General features: G+C 56.3%; 1 protein-coding gene across 13 annotated transcripts in view; it reads right to left on the bottom strand.

The window, feature by feature from the left end:
* LOC140385293 (cAMP-regulated phosphoprotein 21-like) overlaps positions 1–13,354 on the bottom strand; it is a 646,047-nt gene that overhangs the window by 275,909 nt on the left and 356,784 nt on the right. The gene's annotated exons all lie outside the window — the stretch shown is intronic.

Genomic DNA, 13,354 nt, shown 5'->3' with positions numbered 1-13,354 from the left:
CTATAACGTGCAATAGCTGGGACTCTGCCAATTGGCTTGGGAATGAACAAGTTCAGGGTTGAGAGAATGGAGATCTATTGTTAAGTAATTTACTGCTGCCCATGTGCCTCTCTAAGAGTCGCTTAAATGTCCCTAATGACTCTGACTCCACCACCTCTGCTGGCAGTGCATTCCACACACCCACCACTCTCTGTGTAAAGAACCGATCTCTGACATCTCCCCTATACCTTCCTCCAATCACCTTAACATTATGTCCCCTCGTGACAGCCATTTCCACCCTGGGGAAAAGTCTCTGGCTATCCACTCTATCCACTCTATCCATGCCTCTCATCACCTTGTACACCTCTATCAAGTCACCTCTGTCTTATTTGCTCCAGGGAGAAAAGCCCTAGCTCCCTCAACCTTTCTTCATAAGATATGCTCTCCAGTCCAGGCAGCATCCTGATAAATCTCCTCTGCTCCCTCTCCACATCCTTCCTATAATGAGGCGACCAGAACTGGCCACAATATTCCAAGTGTGGTCTAACTAGAGTTTTATAAAGCTGCAGCAAAACCTCCCGGCTCTTAAACTCAATCCCTCTGTTAAAGAAAACCAACACACCATACGACTTCTTAACAATCCTATCAGCCTGGGTGGCAACTTTGAGGGCTTTATGTACGTGGGCCCCAAGATCTCTCTGTTCATCCACACTTCCAAGAATCCTGGGCGCGATTCTCCGATGCCGCGCCGGTTGGGAGAATCGCCTGCCGTGCCAGTTTTCCACGCGCCGCCGGTACGGCGCCCTCCCGCGATTCACCCAAGCGGCGAGATCGGCCCCGTCGAGTTCTGCGTGTCGCAGGCCGGAGGATCGCCAGAGACACCCAAAATGGCGATTCTCCGCTTCCCCCGCTATTGTCCGGCCCGGATGTGCCGAAGTCCTGACGGCGTGACCCCAGTTCACGCCGTCACCATTCACATCTGGTAAATAAAGTCGTCAGCCAGTCGTGCTGGCTGGCGCTGAGCACTGAGGAGTTGAGCGGTCTGTCCCGGAGTTCCTGCAGACTGGGGACGACTTCCCCGAGAACGCTGTGGCCAACGGTTGATGGGAGGGGGTGGGAGTGGAGGTGGGAGAGGGAGGGAGTGGAGGTGGGCGGGGGGTGAGGGAGGGAGTGGAGGTGGGAGGGGGGTGAGGGAGTGGAGGTGGGAGGGGGGTGAGGGAGGGAGTGGAGGTGGGAGGGGGTGAAGGAGGGAGTGGAGGTGGGAGGGGGTGAGGGAGGGAGTGGAGGTGGGAGGGGGTGAGGGAGGGTGTGGAGGTGGGAGTGGGGTGAGGGAGGGAGTGGAGGTGGGAGGGGGGAGGGTGGGAGTGGAGGTGGGAGGGGGTGAGGGAGGAAGTGGAGGTGGGAGGGAGGAAGTGGAGGTGGGAGGGAGGGAGTGGAGGTGGGAGGGGGTGAGGGAGGGAGTGGAGGAGGGAGTGGAGGTGGGAGAGGGAGGGTGGGAGTGGAGGTGGTCGTCCATCCGCAGATGCCACATGTCAGCCGCTCTGCCATGGCAGGACGGTGACGAGGACACGCCCGCAGGTTGTCGTGTGGCTGATGGGGACAGGCGACTGGCACACCGGTGAGGAGGACGGTGTGAACTGACCATTGGTCGCAGACAGTGACCAGGGGTTAGGCTGGCTGCGCGTCTGCAGCGACCAGGCCACCGGGGCACACAGATATCCCATGCCACCCGGCTGCCGAGGTGTGGAAGACCCTCCGTGTAACATGTCGTCTCTCTGCCCCCCACCACCCTCCTGCAGGTCACCATGTATGCCAACCAGACAGCGATCTTCACCGCCGTGGTTGGAGCCGCTGCACTGCAGGTGGCCATCCGGCAGCGTGAACTGCGACGGCCCACAGTGGCTGCAGATGCAGCGGCTACTGCTGCTGCAGAGGGGATGGCTGCGGAGTGGCCCGTCGTCGCCGCGCAGGCCGCAGGCGCTCAGGGCCGTAATGTCCAGGGCGATGCAGAGGGGAACATTGACCCCCAGATGGCGAGAAATGCAGAGGATGCGGGCACTTATATCGAAGTGCGTGGGGGGGAGGAGGAGGAGCCACTGATGGTGGTGCCACAGGCGGCCAGCAAGGCCTAGGGTGTACCGTGACCGAATGTCGTTCGAGGCCCCACCGGACATTACATGCAGGAGGGGACTACGGTTCAGCAGGGAGACGGTCGCACATATATGCTACCTCGTGGTGCACCTCGCACCACGTGGAACGGGAGGAGGACACGCGATACCAGTCTCCATCAAGGTGACGGTTGCCCTAAACTTTTACGCTACCGGTTCCTTCCAGGCGCTGAGCGGGGACCTATCTGGGATCTCACAGGCATCGGTCCACAGGTGCATCCGGGCCGTGACCGACCCCTTGTACGCCATCGCGGACAGGTACATTAAATTCCCCGAGGACCGAGCACAGCAGGAAGCACGGGCATGTGGAATCTCCAAGGTGGCCGGGATACCGATGGTCCAGGGTGTCATCGATGCTGTGCACGTCCCCATGCGCCTGCCTGCAGACAACAGGGAAGTGTTCATGAACGGGAAGAGTGCATACTCCATGAACATTCAGATGCCTGGACCGCTCCGGAGGGCCCCTGCAGTACCAGCCCGACAGGGTCGATCGCATAGTTGTGGTCTGCTGTGCGCTGCACAACATTGCCATGCAGAGGGGAAATGCCCTGGTGGAGGAGTCGGAGGGCGAACCCGATGGCACCGGAGCCAACGCAAACGAGGGGGAGGAGGAGGATGACGTGCATGAGGGTGGGGGGAGGGGCACATCCGGGACCGATGTTGAACCGCTCATAAACCCCAGCGCCACTCGGTCACCCTCACGAGCCCCCTGACACCGGACATAGCGCAGAGTCTTACAAGTTAAGTGCAACAGTGAGTTTATTTGTGACATTCACATACAGATGCCCTACCCCCTACAACTAAACTGTGCCCTGCACCCTTGCCAACTTACTATGTTTGTAACTTCTTTGCCTTACGGGCCCTACCACTACGTCTTGGTGTGTCCCCAGATGGTGCAGCAGGAGTGGAGGCAGACTGCTGAGAATCACGCCCTGCGACATGGCTTCCCGTCGGCACACGTTTCCTTGGCGGCCTGGCCTCGATGGGCCAGGCTGCTCAGCGGGCGTGCTGGATGGCGTGGTGCCACCCTGTCCTGCCCACTGCCCACCAGATGCGTCAGGGACGGAACGAGGGGAGGCCGAGTGTTCAGGGACGCCCCTTGCTGGAGGTACCTGGATGGGCCTCAGAGCCTCTTCCTCCCTCGGGGAGCCCGGTGGCCCCCGGGCCTCACTGTGGGACGGAGGTGCGATCGGAGACATGCCCCGTCGCACCACCGACACCTGGTGCTGCCAGTCCTGGAGGCCTGCAGCGGGATCGACCACGGTCCAAATGTTAGCAGAGACGGAGCCCAGGGAGTGCCATATTCCTGCCAGGGACTGTGCTATCTCAACCTGTGAGTGCGCTACGCTATCCATCACGTGCACCAGGCGGTCTATGCTCTCCGCGACTGACTGCTGGGACTGTGCCATCGCCTGCTGGGACCGGGCATGGTGAGACTCGGCCAGGGCCCGGAGAGGGGCGGCAATGTCGTGTTGGCTCTGGCGCATGGCTACCTGTGAGAGGGCAGCCCTCTCCTGGGCCATGGATGAGGCGTGCACGTGAAGTCCAACGCCTTGCAGAACCTGACTAATGGCCGAAACCGTTTCATCCATTGCCTCCACCGCGGACGCCAACCGTGCGGTGTCGGCCTGGGTGGCTGCGATGAGCGGTACCACTCCCTGCTCCTGGACGCGGATGGACTCCTCCAACTGCGTCTGCAGGTGCTGGAAGATGGCCCTCATCCCGTTATTCAGTCCCTCGGTGTCCACATGCACCGGGTGGGTCAAGTACATCCAGGAATCTGGGAACCGTCTGGGCGGCAGCTGGTTGCTAGGCCTGGGCTGCCCTCCGACCGTCCAGCCCCTCGGCTGCTCCAAACTCCATCTGCTGCACCGGCTCGGCTGTGTGGTGCACACCAGACCGTGATCCGGGAGCCTCATCACTTATTTGCCCAACCGAGGTGAGTGTCTCTGCGATGGTGGATGGTGTGGGAGACAGCAGTGCCGCTAGCTCTAGGTCATCGTCCGTAAAGAAGTCTGGTGTGTCCTGGTCCCCCTCATGGCCCGGCGCAGGGTGCATGCGGCCCATGTCATGTTCCGCTCCAGGTGATTCCGTGGACTGTGTGGCCGTTCTCTGTGCGTCACCGTCCACTGTCCCCGTCCTGTCCCCGTCACTGTCGTGGCTCATGGCCCGACCTTCGGGCAATGCACAGCCATCACTCTCATCACTGTCCGTCCTGTGCCCCTCAGTATTGTCTCTGTCCGTCCTCTGTGCGTCTCCCTCCAGCGTCCCGGACTGAGAGGATGGCCCTCCTGTCCGACCTCCTGCCACTCTCCGGCGTGCGTCCCTGGGTGCGGTTGAGGTTGGAGATGGGCGGCTGTGTCTTGGCCGAGATGACCCTGGACATTTGGCGGCTGGCCCTGGGGAACACAACGATATGGGATTCGTTACACACGCTGGGCCGAGTGGATGGTGGTGGCAGTGTGTGAGGGGGGAGGGGATCGGGGGTGCAGTGGCCAGAGTGTGAGGGGGGAGGGGATCGGGGGTGCAGTGGGCAGAGTGTGAGGGGGGAGGGGATCGGGGGTGCAGTGGGCAGAGTGTGAGGGGGGCGATGACGGGCTGAGGGGGGGGGGGGGGGGAGGACATGCAGGGTTGTCTCATTGCTTCTGCGCCTCCGAGCTCGCTAATGCGACCATCAATTCACTCAAGGACACGTGTCGGAGTAAAACAGTGGTTTTAATTAACTATCAACTTTGCCTGCCTTGCGACTGAGGACAATCCCACAGGCCAGCTACTCTTATACACCTTCAAAGGGGCGGAGCCATGGGCTGAGCCCGTACATGCTCCAACATCTCCCCCTGTGGGTGAAGCCATACAATGGCCCACAGATAAAACCCACAGGGTTAATGACATAGAACATAACTGGTGAATTAACTGTATTTACATTCACCCCCTGTAAAAAAAAATAAAGTCCGGCAGGGGTGATGGGTCACAAGTTCAGCCGGTCTGGCGCCCGGATCGTATGTTGCAGCCGCTTCAGGTGGCTAGGGAAGTGGGTCCGGTGCAGACCCAGGGGTGGACTTCGGGAGAGGCTCTTCCTGAGCTTCATTCCTGCGGACTGGTGCGCCGGGTGGAAGGGAGCGCGGGAGCCAAATGGGCGCGGGGGCGCTGGGCATGGCAGAAAGAGCGGGGTACAGCGCGGGGGGGGACGTAGTGGTGGCGGAGCCTGCGGGCGCAAGGTCTCAGAGGCAGACGGTACCCTGTCGCTGTGGACGTAGTTGGGGAAACCAAACAGGGGAAGACACTGTGCAGGGCTCTGATAACAGTGGGGGTGGTCATATCGGAGCACGGGATGGCAAACGGAAAACGGGAGAACTCATCAATAATATTGAGAAAGTAGGTATTGCGATTATTCGAGGGGAGGGGCCCTTTGAAATCGATACTGAGGCGTTCAAAGGGCCGGGACGCCTTCACCAGGTGGGCCTTATCTGGTCGATAGAAGTGCGGTTTACACTCCGCACAGATTTGGCAGTCCCTGGTTACAGCTTTGACCTCCTCGATGGAGTAGGGCAGATTGCGGGCCTTGATATAAAGGGCGAGCCGGGTGACCCCCCCCGGTGGCAGAGGTCGTCGTGGATAGCCCGTAGTCGGTCCTCTTGCGCACTGGCGCATGTGCCGCGGGACAGGGCACCTAGGGACCCGTTGAGCTTCCCAGGACGATATAATATATCGTAATTATAGGTGGAGAGTTTGATTCTCCACCTCAAGATCTTATCGTTCTTGATTTTGCCCCGCTGCGTATTGTCGAACATGAAGGCTATCGATCGTTGGTCGGTGACGAAGGTAAACCTCCTACCAGCGAGGTAGTGCCTCCAGTGCCGCACGGCTTCCACGATGGCTTGAGCCTCTTTTTCGACCGAGGAGTGTCGAAGTTCAGAGGTGGTGAGGGTGCGTGAAAAAAACGCAACCTGTCTGCCTGCTTGATTGAGAGTGGCGGCGAGAGCGACCTCTGATGCGTCGCTCTCCACCTGAAAGGGGACGGACTAGTCCACCGCACGCATCGCGGCTTTGGCGATGTCCGCCTTGATGCAGTTGAAGGCCTGGAGGGCCTCGGCTGCCAGAGGGAAAAGGGTGGCCTTAAATAGTGGGCGGGCTTTGTCCGCATACTGGGGGACCCACTGGGCGTAGTAGGAAAAAAATCCAAGGCACCTCTTGAGGGCCTTGGGACAGTGAGGGAGAGGGAGTTGCAGGAGGGGGCACAGACGGTCAGGGTCGGGCCCTAGGATTCCGTTTTCCACGACGTAGCTGAGGATGGCTAGCCTGGTGGTGCGGAAAATCATTTCTTCTTATTATAGGTGAGATTTAGTTTTTGGGCGGTTTGGAGAAATTGGTGGAGGTTGGCGTCGTGGTCCTGCTGATCATGGCCGCAGTTGGTGACGTTGTCCAAGTACGGAAACGTGGCCCGCAGCCCGTACTGGTCCAGCATTCAGTCCATTGCTCATTGGAATACAGAAACCCCGTTCGTGACGCTAAAAGGGACCCGGAGGAAATGAAAAAGGCGGTCGTCTGCCTCAAACGGTGTGTCCTGGCGATCCTCCGGGCGGATTGGGAGCTGGTGGTATGCAGACTTCAGATCCACCGTGGAGAACACGCGGTAGTGACCGATCTGATTGACCATGTCTGCAATCCGGGGAAGGGGGTACGCTTCAAGTTGCGTAAACCGGTTAATGGTCTGGCTGTAATCATCCACCATCCGGAGCTTTTCCCCGGTCTTGACAACCACCACCTGAGCTCTCCAGGGGCTATTGCTGGCCTCTATGACTCCTTCCTGCAAGAGACACAGGACCTCAGTACGAATAAATATTCTGTCCTGCATGCTATATCACCTGCTTCTGGTGGCTACTGGCTTGCAATCAGCGGTGAGATTAGCGAAGAGGGAAGGAGGGTTGACTTTCAGAGTGGCTAGGCTGCACACAGTGAGTGGGGGCAGGGGTCCGCCAAAGCTAAGCGTCAGGCTCTTAAGATTACAGTGAAAATCGAGCCCTAAAAGGAGGGGGCGCAGAGGTCTGGGAGCACGTACAGCTGGAAATTAGTGTACTCAGCGCCCTGTACCGCTAAGGTTACCGTAGTGCACCCTCGGATTTGTACCGAGTGCGACCCAGAGGCGAGGGAAATTGTTTTTTGCGCCGAGAATATCGGGTGCGAGCAGCGGCTTACCAGATCCGGGTGGATGAAATTCTCGGTGCTCTCGGAGTCAAACAGGCAAGGTGTCCCATACCCGTTAACCCGGACGACCAGCATTGAGCTCTTGAGGTGCTTGGGTCACGACTGGTCCAAGGTGACTGTGCTGAGTTGAGGGTAACTGGCGGTGTTGTCGGCTGTGCTGGGGCGGCCCCCCGGTGACTGTCCGAGCAGGTCGTACGCGTCGAGCGGCGTAGCAGATGGTATCCAAGATGGCAGCCCCTGTTGATCAAGCGTGGCGAGCGTCAAGAAAGATGGCGTCCAAGATGGTGGCCCCCATGGATCGCACGTGGCCGGCCGCGTGCGGGAGGATGGCCAAAATGGCGGCCCCTGTGAGTTGCATGTGCTGTGCAGAGTCGGAGTCGGCAGACATGCTGCCACATTGCGAGGTCTGCGGGCCTGAGAGTCGATAGTCCGGGTCAGAGAGTTTTCGTGCCTAGGCTTGGCGAGGCAGGCCTTAGCGAAGTGCCCTTTCGGCCGCAACTGTTGCAGTGCGCGTTGCGGGCCGGGCAGTGCTGTTGAGGGTGTGGAGGCTGGCCGCAAAAATAACAAGACAACCCCCCATGATGAGCAAGTGGGCGCGCAGCACAGGCCTGGGGTATTCTCTGGTCGGGAGCCCACGAGGGGGTCGAGTGTTCGGCCGGAAATGCAGTGAGGCTTTGGAAAGTGACCTCCAGTGAAGTCGCCAGTTTCACCGTCTCGTCCAGGTCCTGGGCCCCTTTCTCGAGCAGGCACCGCCGCACGTAATTTGATCTGACCCCCACAACGCAGACATCTCGGACGGCGAGCTCCATGTGCTGAGTGGCCGTAACGGCCTAATAGTTGCAGTTGCGCGCGAGGGTTTTGAGGTCGCACAGATAGTCGTCGAGTGACTCCCTGGGGCGCTGGCGTCGAGTAGTGAGAATATGTCGCGCATAGACCTCGTTTCCAGGCCGCACGTAGATGCGCTCGAGGATTGCGAGAGCGGCGGTATATGAGGTGGCCTCTTCGAGTTCCACAGAAATGCGGTGACTCGCCCGTGCATGGAGGAGACTCAATCTTTGTTCGTCCGTGACGGATGGCGTCGACGACGCGGCAAGGTAGGTCTTGAAACACCGCAGCCAGTGTGAAAACATTTCCTTCGCCCCCGCGGCCTGTGGATCGAGCTCCAGTCTGTCAGGTTTGAGGGCTGACTCCATCATCGTTTTTGTTCAGATAGTCAATTAAATTGATGCGACCATCAATTCACTCAAGGACTCGTGTCGGAGTAAAACAGTGGTTTTAATTAACTATTAACTTTGCCTGCCTGCGACTGGTACATACTGAGGACAGTCCCACAGGCCAGCTACTCTTATACTCCTTCAAAGGGGCAGAGCCATGGGCAGAGCCCGTACATGTTCCAACATCCTCCAACATCTCCCCTTGTGGGTGAAGCCATGCAATGGCCCACAGATAAAACCCACAGGGTTAATAACATAGAACATAACTGGTGAATTAACTGTATTTCCATTCACCACACTCGCATGGCACGATCTCCCGGGTGGTAGATTCCCCAGCGAGGTCGAGGGCCCTCTGCTCGAGAACATTTAGGAGCTGCAGCACAGGTGAACCCCCTCCGGTTCTCATACGCTCACAGTGGTTGTGAGCTGTCTTGTCCTGTGGGGGGATGGATAAAGCATCACAATTAGGCGGGTATCATCAGGGCGTGCAGATATAGGCTACATTAATTACATTAATGCTGGGTGGGGGGACAGTTGGAGCCACGCCATGGCATCTCTCCAGGGGGTCGCGGTGCTCATGTGGGTCGAGTACAACGTTGTGCACCCTGAGCCTCCCCCCCCCCCCACTTGCCCCCCTCGTGCCCGGGGAGGGGGGGGGTGCTGATGAGGGACATGGGGGGGGGGGGGGTGTTGGTTGTGAACCGGGGGCAATCTCGTGGCACTTACCCTGGCAGCCCTAGTGAGGTCGTGGAGCTTCTTGCTGCACTGCTCCCTGGACCGGGGGGTGTGCCCCACAGCACTCACAGCGGTGCGAACGTCACGCCAGCCGCGCCTCACCGTCCTAGATGGCTGGCGATGCCCACGTTTTGGGCAGAGGGTGGCCCTTCGTTGTTCAACCTCATCGAGGAGGGTGTCCAGGTCTGTGTCCCGGAACCTCGGTGCGGCTCGTTGGGGCTCAGCCATCTCTCCTCCTTCTCCTCCTCCTGGGTCCTTCCGTGCACGGTTCGTGCCATTTATGGAAGTGCGCGGCATCATTCGGGCGTCGCGCGCTTACAACGCTGCTTTTGCGCCACGCCCTCCAAGTTCCTCACGGCCCCGCTCCTTGCCCATTTTTGGGGCCTGAATCCATCACGATCGGGGCCGTTTCGCGCCGTCGTGAAACTCGACGGCGTTCACAATGGCGTAACTTTGGAGAATCCCGCACCCTACCTTAACCCTGTATTCAGCATTCAGATTCGACCTTCCAAAATGAATCACTTCACATTTATCAAGGTTGAACTCCATCTGCCACTTCTCAGCCCAGCTCTGCATCCTGTCAATGTCCAGTTGTAACCTGCAACAATCCTCAACACTATCTACAACTCCACCAACCTTCGTGTCATCGGCAAACTTACTAACCCACTCTTCCACTTCCTCATCCAAATCATTTATAAAAACCACAAAGAGCAGTGGTCCCAGAACAGATCCTTGCGGGACACCACTGGTCACCGACCTCCAGGCGGAATACTTTCCATCCACTACCACTCGCTGTCTTCTTTCGGCCAGCCAATTCTGTATCCAGACAGTCAAATTTCCCTGTATCCCATGTCCCCTAACTTTCTGAATGAGCCTACCATGGGGAACCTTATCAAATGCCTTACTTTAATCCATATACACCACATCCACTGCCCGACCTTCATCAATGTGTCTCGTCACATCCTCAAAGAATTCAATGAGGCTTGTGAGGCATGACCTGCCCCTCACAAAGCCACGCTGACGATCTTTAATCAAACTAAGTTTTTCTAAATAATCATAAATCCTATCTCTCAGAATCCTTTCCAATATTTTGCTCACCATAGACGCGACCAAGAACTGATCAGATGAACACAATAATCAATTTTAGTGGAGTGCGAAACATTACCACAGCTTCCAGACACACAAATAGAACATGTCAATGTCTCATTCTGTTTATGCTGTTAAAAATGGAACGATTAACGGAGAATCAGATTTAGGTACACTATTGTGGACAAACATACAGGTGGATCGAACCACAGCACATGCAGCCATAGCTTCAGAAATATTCATTATTAGAGCTCCGCGTTTTCAGTTTCTTTCGGGGCTGGTTTAGCACAGTGGGCTTAACAGCTGGCTTGTAATGCAGAACAATGCCAGCAGTGCAGGTTCAATTCCCGTACTGGCCTCCCCGAACAGGCGTTGGAATGTGGCGACTAGGGGCTTTTCACAGTAACTTCATTGAAGCCTACTTGTGACAATAAGCGATTATTATTATTATTGTTGAGGCAATAACTTCCCAGCAATTTCTGATTAATCACTTTGGACTGTTCAAAAGTGGATACAAATTTAATGAAAAAGATGAAGTTCAGTAGGAATAAAAGAAAATGATATATAATTAAAGAAATAATAATGTTAACTCTTCTAGAATTTGTAAGTATAAAGGAATGTGTTTCATTTAGATTACTTAACTGGTTTCTTCCTTTTATTAACACAATATAACACATCTATCCAATTGGTGATATCAGCTCTCTCAAAGTCAAGGGGTGGGATTCTCCGTTTCGGAGACTGTGTGTTGACGCAGACGCCAAATGTGTGGGCTGGGATTCTGCAATCCTGCGGCCAAGTTCTGACACCGGCGTGAAAAGTGGCGCGAGCCACTCCGCCGTCAACAGGCCTCAACTGGCAGCTATCCACCCTTTCCGAGGGGGCTAGTATGGCGCTGGAGTAGTGTCCGCAGCTCCGGAGCCCGAAAGCCGGTGCGCCACGACCGGCGCGAGTTCACGCTTGCGCGCCACGACCGGCGCGAGACTGCATCTCCGCCCCGGTCAAGATGGTGGAGCCCAAAAAGGGGCCCGGCGCGGAGGAACGGCCGGGGGGGGGGGGCACCTTCAACGGCCCCCGACTGGCACGGCGGCGATCCCACAGGCACCCAAAAATCAGTACCGAGACGGCATGGCGCGATTCTCGCGCCCCCCCTCCCGGCTATTCTCCGACCCGGCGCGGGGTCGGAGAATCTCGGCCATGGACTTTCACGACAGGAAAACTAGCGTTGATCCTGGACCGATTCAGTGACTGTTTAGGGGCATGCACTGGCGCTATGTGGAACTCAATCTATTCCAATGAAAAACGGTGTGGGATTCGCCGGTCCATGATTGACACTTGGGAGGCTGACAAGCTGCAACCGCACATACACATTACAATCCCCACTCACCCAGCCAACAAAATGCACTGGTTATGCTGGAGTGTGACCATCCCACCGATGGGTCGGCTGGAGCCAGAGGGGGGGTTGCCCTGGGAGAGACACCCATACAACCCATGGCCCTAGGTTCACAGTGGACTGTTAGTGGCATGTGCAGCTGCATGGCTGCCTTGCCGGCTGTTGCAATGGTGTTCCATGCCCGTTCATCCCCACAGTCCACCTCCTGGACACCCCCGCTATACCCTGCCAAAGCCCCCCTGCCAGCAACACAACTGTCAGCAAACTATGGCGATGTTGGACACTTTCCGTCCCCCCTTTCTCTCCCTCAGCAGTCACGATGCTAGTTTCACGGTTTTTAAAAGCACAAGTGAATCATACCATTAGGAACTCAGCCCCTCGGAGACAGAGAATTGCGGAGGTCCCAGAGAATATCGGGTCGCGCCCGCTAATGATATGCAAATGGTGTTTACTGTATGTGCGTTTACTGTACTGTACGTGCGCATTGATGCCACTGTCGAGGTGATGGAGCATTGCGATTTGGCGTCAAATTGGTGCCCGTCGCGATTTTAGCATCAGAACCTATTCTCCGACCAATCACGTTACACAATTTCGGTAACGAAATGTTGCAGTAAAAAATGGAAATCAGAGGAGGAACATGTTTTCGGTTACAACTGGCACGAACTGAGAATTAATTGTATTTTCTGTCAGGCTTTTGGTTTTTCCTAAAGTGTGAAGCAATTTTTTCTGAATTTCAAGGCATGCTTGAGAATATGTGCTTAATGCCAGCAAAATCAGCCAACATAGGGAGAGGTTGGAAATCAATGTGGCTCAGGGCTGGGACTCCTTTGCATTGTAACTTCCACAAGACCAATGAACAAATGCCTTCTAAGGATGGAATTCATTATTGAGATTTTCGTCCTCCTCAAGATTTGCAACAGGATAGATCACTCACTGGCATTGTCGATATAGATCCTCATGGTTGTTTTGGGTGTCAACTAATGTATTTAGGAATGAAAATCTGCCATCCTCAACTGGCCTGGCCTACATGTGGCTCCAGATCTAGAGCAATGGGATTGATACTTAAGTGCCCTCTGAAATGGCCTGCCAAGCCACCAAACTGCTACAAAGGCCTACATTCTCCAGTCGTTGCAATTCATTTTTCCCACCGGCAGTGCACCCCCAGCTGCGGGTTTCCTGGTAGCGTGGGGTGGCTCCAATGGGAAATCCCATTGACAAGTGGTGGGAGTATAGAATTTCACCGCCAGTGAACAGTGCATCACCGAGAAACACGTAGCTGGCAGACCAGACAATCCCGCCCAAAGTTAATAAAAAGGAATGAAACCAGACGGATCACCCAGCATCAGCCGAGGCACTGGAAACAACAACGGTTAACTAAGCCCTGTCAACCCAGTAAAAGTCCTCATTACTAAAATATGGTGCTTGTGCCAAAGTTGGGAGATGTGTCTCACAGACTAGTCAAGCAATAGCTTGATATAGTCATACTCTGAGAATTATACATTACAGAATGCCCGAGATACCACTATCACAATCCCTGGGCAAGTCCTTTCCACCAGCGGGACAGACCCAGCCAAGGT

This window comes from Scyliorhinus torazame, chromosome 11, assembly GCF_047496885.1.
Source record: "Scyliorhinus torazame isolate Kashiwa2021f chromosome 11, sScyTor2.1, whole genome shotgun sequence".
In the NCBI taxonomy this organism is placed as follows: Eukaryota; Metazoa; Chordata; class Chondrichthyes; order Carcharhiniformes; family Scyliorhinidae; genus Scyliorhinus; species Scyliorhinus torazame.
The sequence above is the reverse complement of the archived record's forward strand: the minus strand, read 5'-3'. Positions and strand labels throughout refer to the sequence as shown.